The sequence below is a fragment of the Oncorhynchus kisutch genome, linkage group LG1 (genome assembly GCF_002021735.2).
Source record: "Oncorhynchus kisutch isolate 150728-3 linkage group LG1, Okis_V2, whole genome shotgun sequence".
In the NCBI taxonomy this organism is placed as follows: Eukaryota; Metazoa; Chordata; class Actinopteri; order Salmoniformes; family Salmonidae; genus Oncorhynchus; species Oncorhynchus kisutch.
The window spans coordinates 14,876,204-14,893,967 of record NC_034174.2 but is presented as its reverse complement, the minus strand read 5'-3'; the positions used below and the strand labels follow the sequence as shown (position 1 = coordinate 14,893,967).

General features: G+C 46.4%; 1 pseudogene; it reads left to right on the top strand.

The window, feature by feature from the left end:
• Window positions 1-17,764, top strand: part of LOC109898982 (guanine nucleotide-binding protein G(s) subunit alpha-like) — a 48,270-nt pseudogene that overhangs the window by 13,088 nt on the left and 17,418 nt on the right.

Genomic DNA, 17,764 nt, shown 5'->3' with positions numbered 1-17,764 from the left:
CTCTCAGGCTGATTAATTGTTTAGATTTTATACCTTTATAATCTGGGTGGTTCAAGCCCTGAATGCTGATTGGCTGACAGCCGTGGTATATCAGACCGTATACCACGGGTATGACAAAACATTTATTTTTACTGCTCTAATTACTTTGGTAACCAGTTTATAATAGCAATAAGGCACCTTGGGGGTTTGTGATAAACTCAGCAAAAAAAAAGACGTCCTCTCACTGTCAACTGCGTTTTATTTTCAGCAAACTTAACCTGTGTAAATATTTGTATGAACATAAGATTCAACAACTGAGACATAAACTGAATAGGTTCTACAGACATGTGACTAACAGAAATGGAATAATGTGTCCCTAAACAAGGTGGGGGTCAAACTCAAAAGTAACAGTCAGTATCTGGTGTGGCCACCAGCTGCATTAAGCACTGCAGTGCATCTCCTCCTCATGGACTGCACCAGATTTGCCAGTTCTTGCTGTGAGATGTTACCCCACTCTTCCACCAAGGCACCTGCAAGTTCCCGGACATTTCTGAGGGGAATGGCCCTAGCCCTCACCGTCCGATCCAACAGGTCCCAGACGTGCTCAATGGGATTGAGATCCGGGCTTCGCTGGCCATGGCAGAACACTGACATTCCTGTCTTGTAGGAAATCAAACACAGAACGAGCAGTATGGCTTGTGGCATTTTCATGCTGGAGGGTCATGTCAGGATGAGCCTGCAGGAAGGGTACCACATGAGGAGGGAGGACACCTTCCCTGTAACGCACAGCGTTGAGATTGCCTGCAATGACAACAAGCTCAGTCCGATGCTGCTGTGACAGACCGCCCCAGACCATGACGGATCCTCCACCTCCAAATCGATCCCGCTCCAGAGTACAGGCCTCGGTGTAACGCTCATTCCTTCAACGATAAACGCGAATCTGACCATCACCACTGGTGAGACAAAACCATGACTCATCAGAGAAGAGCACTTTTTGCCAGTCCTGTCTGGTCCAGCGATGGTGGGTTTGTGCTCATAGGCGACGTTGTTGCCGGTGATGTCTGGTGAGGTCCTATCTTACAACAGACCTACAAGCCCTCAGTCCAGCCTCACTCAGCCTATTGTGGACAGTCTGAGCACTGATTGAGGGATTGTGTGTTCCTGGTGTAACTCAGGCAGTTGTTGTTACCATCCTGTACCTGTGTGATGTTGGGATGTACCGATCCTGTGCAGGTGTTGTTACACGTGATCTGCCACTGCGAGGATGATCAGCTGTCCGTTCTGTCTCCCTGTAGTGCTGTCTTAGGCGTCTCACAATTTATTGCCCTGGCCACATCTGCAGTCCTCATGCCTCCTTGCAGCATGCCTAAGGCACGTTCACGCAGATGAGCAGGGACCCTGGGCATCTTTCTTTTGGTGTTTTTCAGAGTCAGTGGAAAGGCCTCTTTAGTGTCCTAAGTTTTCATACCGGTGACCTTAATTGCCTACCGTCTGTACGCTTAACGACCTTTCCACAGGTGCATGTTCATTCATTGTTTATGGTTCATTGAACAAGCGTTGGAAACAGTGTTTAAACCCTTTACAATGCAGATCTGTGAAATTTTAGTGATTTTTTTTAAAAATTCTCTTTAAAAGACAGGGTTCTGAAAAAGGGACATTTCTTTTTTTTGCGGAGTTTATATTTCCAATATACCACAGCTAAGGGCTGTGTCTGTAAAAGGTCTGGGTGTAGCTGGTGCAGAGGACTCAGGCGCAGGACAGCAGAGATGAGTAATAAAAGTAACTTTACTCAAAATGACCAAATACATGTAGTAATACCAAGCACACACAATCGGACCGAAATACATAAAACAAACATTCACAAAAACCATGGGGAAAACAGAGGGTTAAATAATGAACATGTAATTGGGGAATTGAAACCAGGTGTGTAAAACAAAGACAAAACAAATGGAAAATGAAAAGCGGTTCGGCGATGGCTAGAAGGCCGGTGACGTCTACCGCCGAACGCCGCCCGAACAAGGAGAGGGACCAACTTCGGCGGAAGTCGTGACAGTGTCCAGGCAGTCCACTATGCGTCGTGCCTAAGAACAGCCCTTTGCCGTGTTATATTGGCCACATACCACACCCCCAATGGCTTATTAAATAAATAGATACTGTAGTATATGGCTTGAATGGCAATCTCACACTGGCATTCACCCCAATCAGGTTGAAGATACAAGAGGGTTCACACTTCTTTTTAACCTGGGGGTGGCATTTTCATTCCGGGTTGACCAAGTTCAGGACCACAGTCAAAACGTACAAATGCCTTTTCATAAATATTGGGGTTCAGCTTGTTTAGGGGTGAGCGCGTACCTGCTATTGTCCCGTGTGGTTCAGTTGGTAGAGCATGTTACTCGCAACGCCATGGTTGTGGCTTCGATTCCCACAGGGGACCAGTATCAATGAAAATGTACGCACTCACTACTGTAAGTCGCTCTGGATAAGAGTGTCTGCTAAATGACTCAAATGTAAATGTACGCACTCACTACTGTAAGTCGCTCTGGATAAGAGTGTCTGCTAAATGACTCAAATGTAAATGTACGCACTCACTACTGTAAGTCGCTCTGGATAAGAGTGTCTGCTAAATGACTCAAATGTAAATGTACGCACTCACTACTGTAAGTCGCTCTGGATAAGAGTGTCTGCTAAATGACTCAAATGTAAATGTACGCACTCACTACTGTAAGTCGCTCTGGATAAGAGTGTCTGCTAAATGACTCAAATGTAAATGTACGCACTCACTACTGTAAGTCGCTCTGGATAAGAGTGTCTGCTAAATGACTCAAATGTAAATGTAGCAGCAGATACAGGTTGTTACCTTGACAACCGAATTACACACACTGATATCATCAGTGAGATCTCCTGAAGTAAGAGGCATTGTAAGTGTTGTTGTCAAATTATATGCGTACTCCAGCATACAAAATAAATAAAAAAGTGACAAGGTAGCAAGGAACAGTAAATTCACTGTGAGGGTATGTGCGAGTGTGATGGCGAACTTTGGCTAATGCATATTCACCTGTTTCTTGCAATGTAGCTACATTTTCAATTATCTTGGGTGTGCAATTCCACCCCACCCCAGAGAGTATATGGGTGTTTGTCGCCAGAGACTGGGTGTTTGTTATGACTATAGGTGAAACTGCTTGAGTTAATTGATAATATTTACAAAGTGTATTGCTCTATGAATTGCCTATTTTATAAACAGTTTTTTAAACAACAAGTGTTTTGCTAGATGGCACCAATTATTCAACAGATCCTTGAAATAGTTTTTGAATCGTTTGAAATCACATGCATAGCCTACTGCGTTCAGGCTAGTAGGTCTTGTAACCCTGCTCATCGAGAGAAAATGCTGAAGATTTTGGTTTCACTAACTTCTTTTCCTAGCCAGTATAGTATGTCATATAGTATGCCAACATCAATACTATAGGACCTCTCATTAAAAACAGTAATTTGCCTTAAGCTTTTGTTTTGCCAACAATATGACTTCACTCAGGTTCCATTTCCGTGGATTCTCAGGTTACGCACAGTGGCTGTATTGTTAATTTTACTGGTCATGATTCTGATCATTCCACACCTTGGCTTCCCCATATGGCACAGTTGACAGGTCTTAATAAGATCAGATCAACTTTATTGTCCCAGAGGGGGGCCTTTTTGTTGGACGTACAAGAACGACTGCTCCTACATGACATACGCAACATATAATACTGATCACCTCATAGAAATAATGCAATTTAAAAACATAGTAGGTCAAAATTACATACACACACACACACACACACACTTGCACACACATCAGCCAGTCAGTCAGTTCATAACAGGGACCGAATACAGATTGTATTGATGGTCAATTCAGGACAGTTGTTGTCCGGGTTTGTGTTCCACAGCCAGACACCCTGGTGTAGGCTATTGATAAATATATGGAGGGAGGGGATCTCTATCGTTCTTGCTTCAGTTCCGTGTGGTTGTCTCAGCCTGCCCCTCAGACTAGAATGTTGTACCTACCTACTGGAAGTTGGACAGGCAGTGCCAGTCAGTACAAGGTGCTGGAGAGTGGGATGAGGAGGACAGAAGGTGATGGGAGGTGGGGAGTGACAGAATGATAGGGAGAGTGGATGATAAGGGAGAGGAGTGGAATGGCAGAGGTGAGAAGAGATTGGTATGGCAGTTTATTTTAAACAGGGTGTTTTGAGGTCTTAGTGTGAGGAATGTAGTGGAGCCTCCTCTCAGTCATACAGTGCACTGCTTTTACTCTGTCACTGAAACTCCTACATTATATCAGCCCAGCTACACAGACTGATGAAATGCATGAAGAATGCACTATTTATCTATCTATCCAAATTAAATTGTCTCTATCGTCCATCAATGCATGAGCCCCATAGAAAAACCATTGGCAACCATTTTTTATGGATGCAAAATCTGTGTGGTCTGTCCCTTTTATTTAGGGTTTGCAGACTTCGTCAATGAGTAAAGATTGCCATTCTTCTTTTCCATGTCAAGCATTGCTACACCTTTATGGTGATTTTGATGACATTAATGTGGTATGCTGTTATACACTGACTTCCTCATTATCGTGATTCTAAATATCTATTTTCATGCTTCACAGGGAGAAAAAACAGAAAATTCAAGACATTAAAAACAACATAAAAGAAGCTATAGAGGTCAGTAATTGGTGCTGTTTACTGCTGATTTCTCCCTCTTGGTTACATTGTTTACATGAGTTAGCAGTACTAGTATCCAATAGAGGAAGTCTTTAACACATTTCAAGATTTACAAAAACATTTGAAAAATTCTGTAGATTTTGTAAGTCAAGGTTTTTCTATTTTTCCTCCATTCCAGACTATAGTGACAGCCATGAGTACACTGACGCCCCCAGTCCGGTTAGCCAACCCAGCACACCAGTTCCGAATCGAATACATCCTAAACCTAGTAAATCAGAAGGATTTTGAATTTACATCGGTAAGTATTTTTCTAATTAATACTTACTTATTCTCCCTGTCATGTTGGCATGTTTCCGGGTTGTTCTCTGATGGTGCTCGTTTAGCTCAGTGGGCTAACACAGACTAGTTCAAACCCTAATTGGATTCCGCAGTCTCATTCTGAGTTCTTGCCCCAAAGAAAAATGTCCACCTCAAACTGTTGAAACTATGCACATTAGTTAAACTGGCTGCTAACGAGATATAGGTCTATGTGTTTGAATTTAAGGCATGATGGAATAGACCCAGTCAGTGAATGGAGGAATAGGACCAGTCAGTGAATGGAGGAATAGGACCAGTCAGTGAATGGAGGAATAGGACCCGTCAGTGAATGGAGGAATAGGACCCGTCAGTGAATGGAGGAATAGGACCAGTCAGTGAATGGAGGAATAGGATCAGTCAGTGAATGGAGGAATAGGACCCGTCAGTGAATGGAGGAATAGGACCCGTCAGTGAATGGAGGAATAGGACCAGTCAGTGAATGGAGGAATAGGACCAGTCAGTGAATGGAGGAATAGGACCAGTCAGTGAATGGAGGAATAGGACCAGTCAGTGAATGGAGGAATCGGACCAGTCAGTGAATGGAGGAATAGGACCAGTCAGTGAATGGAGGAATAGGACCAGTCAGTGAATGGAGGAATAGGACCCGTCAGTGAATGGAGGAATAGGACCCGTCAGTGAATGGAGGAATAGGACCAGTCAGTGAATGGAGGAATAGGACCAGTCAGTGAATGGAGGAATAGGACCCGTCAGTGAATGGAGGAATAGGACCCGTCAGTGAATGGAGGAATAGGACCCGTCAGTGAATGGAGGAATAGGACCAGTCAGTGAATGGAGGAATAGGACCCGTCAGTGAATGGAGGAATAGGACCAGTCAGTGAATGGAGGAATAGGACCAGTCAGTGAATGGAGGAATAGGACCAGTCAGTGAATGGAGGAATCGGACCAGTCAGTGAATGGAGGAATAGGACCAGTCAGTGAATGGAGGAATAGGACCAGTCAGTGAATGGAGGAATAGGACCCGTCAGTGAATGGAGGAATAGGACCCGTCAGTGAATGGAGGAATAGGACCAGTCAGTGAATGGAGGAATAGGACCAGTCAGTGAATGGAGGAATAGGACCCGTCAGTGAATGGAGGAATAGGACCCGTCAGTGAATGGAGGAATAGGACCCGTCAGTGAATGGAGGAATAGGACCAGTCAGTGAATGGAGGAATAGGACCCGTCAGTGAATGGAGGAATAGGACCAGTCAGTGAATGGAGGAATAGGACCAGTCAGTGAATGGAGGAATAGGACCCGTCAGTGAATGGAGGAATAGGACCCGTCAGTGAATGGAGGAATAGGACCCGTCAGTGAATGGAGGAGTAGGACCAGTCAGTGAATGGAGGAGTAGGACCAGTCAGTGAATGGAGGAGTAGGACCAGTCAGTGAATGGAGGAATAGGACCAGTCAGTGAATGGAGGAATAGGACCAGTCAGTGAATGGAGGAATAGGACCAGTCAGTGAATGGAGGAATAGGACCAGTCAGTGAATGGAGGAATAGGACCAGTCAGTGAATGGAGGAATAGGACCAGTCAGTGAATGGAGGAATAGGACCAGTCAGTGAATGGAGGAATAGGACCAGTCAGTGAATGGAGGAATAGGACAAGTCAGTGAATGGAGGAATAGGACCAGTCAGTGAATGGAGGAATAGGACCAGTCAGTGAATGGAGGAATAGGACCAGTCAGTGAATGGAGGAATAGGACCAGTCAGTGAAGGGAGGAATAGGACCAGTCAGTGAATGGAGGAATAGGACCAGTCAGTGAATGGAGGAATAGGACCCGTGAGTGAATGGAGGAATAGGACCAGTCAGTGAATGGAGGAATAGGACCAGTCAGTGAATGGAGGAATAGGACCAGTCAGTGAATGGAGGAATAGGACCAGTCAGTGAATGGAGGAATAGGACCAGTCAGTGAAGGGAGGAATAGGACCAGTCAGTGAATGGAGGAATAGGACCAGTCAGTGAATGGAGGAATAGGACCAGTCAGTGAATGGAGGAATAGGACCAGTCAGTGAATGGAGGAATAGGACCCGTGAGTGAATGGAGGAATAGGACCAGTCAGTGAATGGAGGAATAGGACCAGTCAGTGAATGGAGGAATAGGACCCGTCAGTGAATGGAGGAATAGGACCCGTCAGTGAATGGAGGAATAGGACCCGTCAGTGAATGGAGGAATAGGACCAGTCAGTGAATGGAGGAATAGGACCCGTCAGTGAATGGAGGAATACGACCAGTCAGTGAATGGAGGAATAGCCAATAAGTTCCTCGAGGAACATCACATCAGCCATGAAAGCTACTACAGTATGGTGTCTGGCTGTTTTGTGGTTCAGTAATTAGCAGGTGTGCTCTCCTTGGGATGCTCACAATTGAATGAGACTCTCACCTGAGAGATGCATGGCCTGTGCCTGTTAACACTGATTGTGTTTAACAACACTAAATGAGTCTGATGGGAGTTCCCCTCTGAAACACCAGGACCCTCAGGGATTCCTTCCAAACTGCCTGTTCCCAGGGTTGGCAGGCAGCTGGGTAGGCAGACAGACAGACAGGGAAACAGGCAGGATAAGCAGGCAGGCAGGCAGGATAAGCAGTTTTCCTATTCTGAATCAGAAGTTGCATCTTTAGGTGAGAGTTTGCCCCCCAATCCCCTCTTCTGTAAAACTTGTAAATATTGACTTCCTGTTTATTCTACTGAGCCTTGTATTATTTCTTATTGTTGTTGCATTGTCGAAGGAACCTGCACGTAAGCATTTCATTGGACGGTGTATACCATGTGTATCCCATACATACGACTAAAACGTGAAACTTGGTGAGAATTTGCCCTGATGCTTTCTATAGATTTGGAGATATTTTATATGGTCTGTTGCTGTGCCAAAGTCATCTATTCGGAAACTATTCAGACCCCTTGACTTTTTCCACATTCTGTTGCGTTACATCCTTATTCTGAAATGGATAAAAAATATATATAATTCTCCATCAATCTACACATAATACATAATGACAAACCAAAAATATTACATTAACATAAGTATTCAGACCCGTTACTCTGTGCTTTGTTGAAGCACCTTTTGGCAGTGATTACAGCCTTGAGTCTTCTTGGGTATGACACGACAAGCTTGGCACTCCTGTATTTGGGGAGTTTCTCCCATTCTTCTCTGAAGATCCTCTCAAGCTCTGTCAGATTGGAAGGGGAGAGATTTGCTGCACAGCTATTTTCAGGTCTCTCCAGAGATGTTTGATCGGGTTCAAGTCCGGGCTCTGGCAGGGCCACTAGAGGACATTCAGAGACTTGTCCTGAAGACACTCCTGCTTCCTCTTGGCTGTGTGCTTTGGGTCGTTGTCCTGTTGTTAGGTGAACCTTCACCCCAGTCTGAGGTCCTGAGTGCTCTGGAGAAGGTTTTCATCAATGATCTCTCTGTACTTTGCTCCATTCATCTTTCACTCGATCCTGTCTAGTCTCCAAGTCCCTGCTGCTGAAAAACATCTCCACAGCATGATGCTACCACCACCATGCTTCACTTTAGGGATGGTGCCAGGTTTGTTCCAGATGTGACGGCGCCAGGTTTGTTCCAGATGTGACGACAGGTAGCCTAGTGGTTAGAGCGTTGGGCCAGTAACCAAAAGGTTGCTGGATCGAATCCCTGAGCTGACAAGGTAAAAATCTGTCGTTCTGCCCCTGAACAAGGCAGTTAGCTCAGTTCCCTGGTAGGCTGTCATTGTAAATAAGAATTAGTTCTAGTCTAGTTAAATAAAGGTAACGCTTGGCATTCAGGCCAAAGAGTTCAATCTTGGTTTCATCAGACCAGAGAAGTACTTTAGGTGCCTTTTGGCAAACTCTAAGTCGTGTGCATTTTACTGAAGAGTTGCTCCTGTCTGGCCACTCTACCATCGTCCTGATTGATGGAGTGGTGCAGAGATGGTTGTCCTTCTAGAAGGTTCTCCCATCTCCAAAGAGCAACTCTGAGACAATTCCTTGAACCTCATTGCTTGGTTTTTGCTCTAACATTTACATTGTGGGACCTTATAGAGGCAGGTGTGTGCCATTCCAAATCATGTCCAATCAATTGAATTGAATTGACCATATGTGGACTCCCATCAAGTTGTAGAAACATATTAAAGGTGATCAATGTAAACATGATACACCTGAGCTCAATTTCGAGTCTCATATCTAAGGGTCTGAATACTTATGTAAATAAGGTATTTCTGTTTTTTATTTTGAATACATTTTGCAAACATTTCAAAAACCTGTATTTGTCATTATGGGGTAGATTGAGGATTTATTATTTATTTAATCCATTTTAGAATAAGGCTGTAATGTTTTAAAAAATGAATAAAGTCAAGAGGTCTGAATACTTTCTGAATGCACTGTATATTGTGGATTGGAATGTCTGTGGCTTCTGACTACTTTTCTGAAGCATCTAACTCATTATATTAATGTGGGTTTGTGTGTGTTTGGCCAGAGAAGACTATCTGATTGGCTGCTGCCGCCTCCTCCTCCTCCCTCTCGCCCTCCCCCTATCTCCTGGCCCTAGGCTAGGGCCTAACAGGAACCAGTCTGACTGGTTGACTCTGCCTGCCGCTTCGCTCCGCTCTGCTTAGGGTTCTGACAGGGAACAGGGACAGGAAAACTAAGCTTAGCCAATGCCTTGAATATACTGACTACATCCCAGTGTCTTCCTTAAAGAGTTTGGTTTCTTCTACTGTACGTAATGGCCTTTTGTCTCAGTGAACTTCCTCAACCCATATGTTCGTTGTCCTCATCTGTCTCCTCCTCTTCTGTACTTCTCTAAATATAGCACCAGTTTGAACCAGGACAGGTGTGTTGCTATCTGTCTGTCCTCAGCTATGTACGCTGATGCTATACCTCAAGAATAGGGACAGGAGTTTTAGCCTACTTGGTTATAATATTTTGGGGGGTTATTATATTTGTCCTATTACACACAAGGGTGTAATGGAAATGTGTTTCTTGCCTATCCCATCTCCCCCTGAGATACCCTCAGGGAGAAGGATGACAGCCATTGTACAGCGCCCCAGGAGCAATTAAGGTTAAGTGCCCTGTTCAAGGTCACAGTGACAGATTTTTCACCTTGTACCCTTTTCACCTTGCTCCGGTATTCGATCCAGCGACCTTTCGGTTACTGGCCCAATGCTCTAACCTTAAGGCTACCTGCCACATGGTTAGGAGAAACACTTGACCCTACTAATTAGTCACTAGTGTTAAAATGCTCGTTGATTGATTTACAACATGAGTGAATGTCAGGATTTTAGCGTGGTCAGAGTGAGACTGACATTTCTTTTTTTTTTTTTGCATGCAGGCATTGGCAGTCATATCAATTGTCATGTAAGCCTGTGTCTTGTTACTGTTCAAACTCCAGAGGTTCTGTTATGGTGTTGCTGTCCCTCATCGTTCATGTGTAGGCTGCTTGATTTGATGAATGTATCTCTTGTGTCTTGTGCCCACTCTTGTCTCCACTAACCACTGTCAACTAAGGGGCTGTAGGTTCAATGAGACCACTTAAAGGAAAACACATGCAATACCCGCCCCAAATATGTAATTTTCAGCTTAAACATATTTTTTTCTGATTGGTTGATTTAGTGTTGAATTCCCAATTGACTCTTATACGGAACTCAAACAGGCTGCGCGCTTGCACCATCGTGCATAAATGTATTTTGTCCCCCTACACCAAACATGATCACGACACACAGGTTAAAATATCAAAACAAACTCTAAACCAATTACATTAATTTGGAAACAGGTCGAAAAGCATTAAACATTTATGGCAATTTAGCTAGTTAGCTTGCACTTGCTAGCTAATTTGTCCTATTTAGCTAGCTTGCTGTTGCTAGATAATTTGTCCTGGGATATAAACATTGAGTTGTTATTTTACCTGAAATGCACAAGGTCCTCTACTCCGACAATTAATCCACACATAAAACGGCCAACTGAATAGTTTCTAGTCATCTCTCCTCCTTCCAGGCATTTTCATATTTGAACTTATATGGCTATTGGCATCTAAACTTTCATAATATTACTACACCGACTGGCAACACAGTTCGTCTTACCCCCACGTGGGTATAACCAATGAGGAGATGGCACGTGGGTACCTGCTTCTATAAACCAATGAGGAGATGGGAGAGGCAGGACTTGCAGTGCGATCTGCGTCAGAAATAGAAAGGACGCTCGTTGACACGCGTGAGCAGTGTGGGTGCAATAATTGAAAAACATAGATTTCTAAATTTATTTTGCGACGCGAGCGGTGTGGTCAGCCTATTAGCCTCTATGCTAGCCCGGGGATTGCCAACCCTCCTGGGCAGCTCCTGCAGGATTTTGTTTCAGTCTAACTTTAAACACATATGATCATATTAATTATCTCCTCCTCAGGATTAGCTGGTGTAGTTTGCTATAATATGACTAGAGCAAAAGCCTGGGTAGGTTAGATAGGATAGATTTAAACAAGCATTGCTTCTTCATCTTACCTTCTGATAGGCTAAAGACATGTAGAACATGTAGTGTATTTGGAGTTTAAAAAGGCTTCTGAAGTTTGTAATTTCCACTTTATAATTTCAGACTTGATTTTCCCTTACGAAAAATGTATCACATCCATACAAAAATGGCCATTAATTATAGACGGGTTGGCTGACAACGTCGCGATAACCACTGTTTTTCCCCATAGCTGTGCACACATTGTAGTTGCTAGTGGTAGCCCAGCAGTTAAGAGTGCGCGGCCAGTAACATAAAGGTTGCTGGTTCAAATCCCAGAGGCGGCAAGGTGGAAAAATCTGCCGGTCTGCCCTTGAACAAGGCATTTAACCCCAAACAACAACTTCTCCCAGGGCACTGATGACTTGGACATTGATTAAGGCAGCCCCCCCCTCTGATTCAGAGGGGGAACACTACCAAGTCCTTGTGTCAGTGATAAGGAGGCTTGAGTTAAATGTGGACGACACATTTTGGTTGAATGCTTTCCGTGATGTGCAACTGACTAGGTATCCCTTTCCCTAAACAACCCACCCGTCTTTAATCCACATAATTCACATTTCCTGTTGCTCCAGGATTATTTTCCTGCTGTAGGAAACTGGATAAAATTAAGATCCTACGTACTGTATGTAGGTGAACTATCGCTCAATTATCCAATAATTTGAGATGTACAGGTGTGCCGCGGGGGTAGGGCCGCGGGGGTAGGGCCGCGGGGGTAGGGCCTAGGACTATATTTTCTATTGCCTGAATGAAATGAATACCTGAAATGTAAATAATGTTGAAGGACCTTTCTAATCTGAATTGGGTCCAAGTTGGCAACCGGTTTAACTGTCTACCCATGTACTGGCCTGATCCAGTTCTCTGTGTTATGTTGTTCTGCAGGAGTTCTATGAGCATGCTAAGACCCTATGGCAAGACGAGGGGGTGAAGGCCTGCTTCGAGAGATCCAATGAGTACCAGCTGATCGACTGTGCACAGTAGTAAGTACCCACCCACTCTTTGCCCCTGTTATGAAACACACACACACACACACAGACTCAAACTTCAGGACAGGTTAAGTATGCATTTTTATTTTCATTTAACTGCTTTGTTGCTGACTTATTAAATTTGTCCAGCTGACAATGGCATCCTCAATCTACAGTGTGGCTGTTGATTCACTCTACAGTGTGGCTGTTGATTCACTCTACACTGTGGCTGTTGATTCACTCTACACTGTGGCTGTTGATTCACTCTACACTGTGGCTGTTGATTCACTCTACACTGTGGCTGTTGTTTCACTCTACACTGTGGCTGTTGTTTCACTCTACACTGTGGCTGTTGTTTCACTCTACACTGTGGCTGTTGTTTCACTCTACACTGTGGCTGTTGATTCACTCTACACTGTGGCTGTTGTTTCACTCTACACTGTGGCTGTTGTTGAGATTGTGTTTTACAATAGCTTGTTTTTTTATTTGTATATGCTGGAGATTTGTGCATATTCCAATATATTTTCATTGTGGCTGTGTTGGGAGGGAGAGGGTTGGCTGTGTTGGGAGGGAGAGGGTTGGCTGTGTTGGGAGGGAGAGGGTTGGCTGTTTTGGGAGGGTTGGCTGTGTTGGGAGGGAGAGGGTTGGCTGTGTTGGGAGGGAGAGGGTTGGCTGTGTTGGGAGGGAGAGGGTTGGCTGTGTTGGGAGGGAGAGGGTTGGCTGTGTTGGGAGGGAGAGGGTTGGCTGTGTTGGGAGGGAGAGGGTTGGCTGTGTTGGGAGGGAGAGGGTTGGCTGTGTTGGGAGGGAGAGGGTTGGCTGTGTTGGGAGGGAGAGGGTTGGCTGTGTTGGGAGGGAGAGGGTTGGCTGTGTTGGGAGGGAGAGGGTTGGCTGTGTTGAGAGGGAGAGGGTTGGCTGTGTTGGGAGGGAGAGGGTTGGCTGTGTTGGGAGGGAGAGGGTTGGCTGTGTTGGGAGGGAGAGGGTTGGCTGTGTTGAGAGGGAGAGGGTTGGCTGTGTTGGGAGGGAGAGGGTTGGCTGTGTTGGGAGGGAGAGGGTTGGCTGTGTTGGGAGGGAGAGGGTTGGCTGTGTTGGGAGGGAGAGGGTTGGCTGTGTTGGGAGGGAGAGGGTTGGCTGTGTTGGGAGGGAGAGGGTTGGCTGTGTTGGGAGGGAGAGGGTTGGCTGTGTTGGGAGGGAGAGGGTTGGGGGTTGGCTGTGTTGAGAGGGAGAGGGTTGGCTGTGTTGAGAGGGAGAGGGTTGGCTGTGTTGGGAGGGAGAGGGTTGGCTGTTTTGGGAGGGTTGGCTGTGTTGGGAGGGAGAGGGTTGGCTGTGTTGGGAGGGTTGGCTGTGTTGGGAGGGAGAGGGTTGGCTGTGTTGGGAGGGAGAGGGTTGGCTGTGTTGGGAGGGAGAGGGTTGGCTGTGTTGGGAGGGAGAGGGTTGGCTGTGTTGGGAGGGAGAGGGTTGGCTGTGTTGAGAGGGTTGGCTGTGTTGGGAGGGAGAGTGTTGGCTGTGTTGGGAGGGAGAGTGTTGGCTGTGTTGGGAGGGAGAGGGTTGGCTGTGTTGGGTGGGAGAGAGTTTTACAGTAGAGGTTACCTTTCCCTCATCAGCTCATAGCTTTTCATTTCTGGAATTGTTTCTTATCTGTTTTTTTTGTCTCTGTCAGACCTGACTATGTTATAAGTCATGCACTGGTCACATGAATCCAGAGTTCTTGGAAGATGGATGCTGTTGGTGGTGGGGGGGGGCATTAAAGCTTTGCAGCAAGATGATCATGAAATCTCTCCCTTGTTTTGAAATGTGATTCTGGTTTGTTATTCTTGGCCCAGGGATGCGAGCCGCTCCTGGAACGTCAAAGACAGGCAGGAAGACGACAGACGGAGAGGCAGGCAGGTAGACAGACAGTTAGGTGCAGGCTAAAGGGGGAGAGACATATAGATGGAGGTCTTTCCTGCATTGCGGGGTATGTCAGCCCTCCTCCAGTCTCCCACACCCAGCAGCCCAGCCTGTGTTGTGGATCAGATGCTGGGTAGCCACACCGGAAGTGCTCCCCTCCCCCCGCTGTGTACTTATGTAAACGGAGAAGGGGAGAGGGAGAGCTATTTTTAACTCAGGCTAGCTGCAGAAGGAGAAAGAATTAGTGTGTGTGTGTGTGTGTTGGGGAAAGAGAGACAACTTTAGCATCAATGATGGTGTCGGCATGGAATGAAAATCTGTCTGGGTTAGTGAGGGAAAGTGAAAACCCTCCCTCTGTAATGTTCCCCCCTCTCTGTGTCAGTGATAAGGACTTGGTAGTGTTCCCCCTCTCTGTGTCCGTGATAAGGACTTGGTTGTATCCCTCCTCTCTGTGTCCTTGATAAGGACTTGGTTGTATCCCCCATCTCTGTGCCGGTGATAAGGACTTGGTAGTGTTCCTCTTCTCTGTGTCAGTGATAAGGAATTGGTAGTGTTCCCCCGTATCTGTGTCAGTGATAAGGACTTGGTAGTATCCCCCCTCTCTGTTGCAGTGATAAGGACTTGGTAGTGTTCCCCCTCTGTGTCAGCGATAAGGACTTGGTATAATTCCCCCCTCTCTGTGGCAGTCATAAGGACTTGGTAGTGTTCCCCCTCTATGTGTCAGTGATAGAGAGGGGGAACACTACCAAGTCCTTGTGTCAGTGATAAGGACTTGGTAGTATTCCCCAACCTCTGTGTCAGTGATAAGGACTTGGTAGTATTCCCCAACCTCTGTGTCAGTGATAAGGACTTGGTAGTGTTCCCCCTCTCTGTGGCAGTGATAAGGACTTGGTAGTATTCTCCCCTCTCTGTGGCAGGGATAAGGACTTGGTAGTATCCCCCCTCTCTGTGGCAGTGATAAGGACTTGGTAGTATCCCCCCTCTCTGTGGCAGTGATAAGGACTTGGTAGTATTCTCCCCTCTCTGTGGCAGGGATAAGGACTTGGTAGTATCCCCCCTCTCTGTGGCAGTGATAAGGACTTGGTAGTATCCCCACTCTCTGTGGCAGTGATAAGGACTTGGTAGTATCCCCCCTCTCTGTGGCAGTGATAAGGACTTGGTAGTGTTCCCCCTCTCTGTGTCAGTGATATGGACTTGGTAGTGTTCCTCTTCTCTGTGGCAGAGATAAGGAGTTGGTTGTTTTCCCCTGTCTCTGTGGTGATAAGTACTTGTTCCCCCCTCTCTGTCTCAGTGATAAGGACTTGGTAGTATTCTCCCCTCCCTGTGGGAGAGATAAGGACTTGATAGTATTCTCCCCTCTCTGTGTCAGTGATAAGGACTTGGTGGTATTCCCCACCCCTCTCTGTGGCAGTGATAAGGACTTGGTAGTATTCTCCCCTCTCTGTGGGAGAGATAAGGACTTGGTAGTATTCTCCCCTCTCTGTGTCCGTGATAAGGACTTGGTAGTGTTCCCCTGTCTCTGTGGTGGTGATAAGGACTTGGTAGTATTCCCCTGTCTCTGTGGTGGTGATAAGGACTTGGTAGTATTCCCCTGTCTCTGTGGTGGTGGTGGTGATAAGGACTTGGTAGTATTCCCCTGTCTCTGTGGTGGTGGTGGTGATAAGGACTTGGTAGTATTCCCCTGTCTCTGTGGTGGTGGTGGTGATAAGGACTTGGTAGTATTCCCCTGTCTCTGTGGTGGTGGTGATAAGGACTTGGTAGTATCCCCCCTCTCTGTGGTGGTGATAAGGACTTGGTAGTATCCCCCCTCTTTGTGGTGGTGATAAGGACTTGGTAGTATCCCCCCTCTTTGTGGTGGTGATAAGGACTTGGTAGTATCCCCCCTCTCTGTGGTGGTGATAAGGACTTGGTAGTATCCCCCCTCTCTGTGGTGGTGATAAGGACTTGGTAGTGTTCCCACGTCTCTGTGTCAGTGAAAAGGACTTGGTAGTATCCCCCCTCTCTGTGGTGGTGATAAGGACTTGGTAGTATCCCCCCTCTCTGTGTCGGTGATAAGGACTTGGTATTATTCCCCTGTCTCTGTGGTGGTGGTGATAAGGACTTGGTAGTATCCCCCCTCTCTGTGGTGGTGATAAGGACTTGGTAGTATCCCCCCTCTCTGTGGTGGTGATAAGGACTTGGTAGTATCCCCCCTCTCTCTGGTGGTGATAAGGACTTGGTAGTATCCCCCCTCTCTGTGGTGGTGATAAGGACTTGGTAGTATCCCCCCTCTCTGTGGTGGTGATAAGGACTTGGTAGTATCCCCCCTCTCTGTGTCAGTGATAAGGACTTGGTATTATTCCCCTGTCTCTGTGGTGGTGGTGATAAGGACTTGGTAGTATCCCCCCTCTCTGTGGTGGTGATAAGGACTTGGTAGTATCCCCCCTCTTTGTGGTGGTGATAAGGACTTGGTAGTATCCCCCCTCTTTGTGGTGGTGATAAGGACTTGGTAGTATCCCCCCTCTCTGTGGTGGTGATAAGGACTTGGTAGTATCCCCCCTCTCTGTGGTGGTGATAAGGACTTGGTAGTGTTCCCACGTCTCTGTGTCAGTGAAAAGGACTTGGTAGTATCCCCCCTCTCTGTGGTGGTGATAAGGACTTGGTATTATTCCCCTGTCTCTGTGGTGGTGGTGATAAGGACTTGGTAGTATCCCCCCTCTCTGTGGTGGTGATAAGGACTTGGTAGTATCCCCCCTCTCTGTGGTGGTGATAAGGACTTGGTAGTATCCCCCCTCTCTCTGGTGGTGATAAGGACTTGGTAGTATCCCCCCTCTCTCTGGTGGTGATAAGGACTTGGTAGTATCCCCCCTCTCTGTGGTGGTGATAAGGACTTGGTAGTATCCCCCCTCTCTGTGTCAGTGATAAGGACTTGGTATTATTCCCCTGTCTCTGTGGTGGTGGTGGTGGTGGTGATAAGGACTTGGTAGTATCCCCCCTCTCTGTGGTGGTGATAAGGACTTGGTAGTGTTCCCACGTCTCTGTGTCAGTGAAAAGGACTTGGTAGTATCCCCCCTCTCTGTGGTGGTGATAAGGACTTGGTAGTATCCCCCCTCTCTGTGTCAGTGATAAGGACTTGGTATTATTCCCCCTCTCTGTGGTGGTGATAAGGACTTGGTAGTGTTCCCACGTCTCTGTGTCAGTGAAAAGGACTTGGTAGTATCCCCCCTCTCTGTGGTGGTGATAAGGACTTGGTAGTATCCCCCCTCTCTGTGGTGGTGATAAGGACTTGGTAGTATCCCCCCTCTCTGTGGTGGTGATAAGGACTTGGTAGTATCCCCCCTCTCTGTGGTGGTGATAAGGACTTGGTAGTATCCCCCCTCTCTGTGGTGGTGATAAGGACTTGGTAGTGTTCCCACGTCTCTGTGTCAGT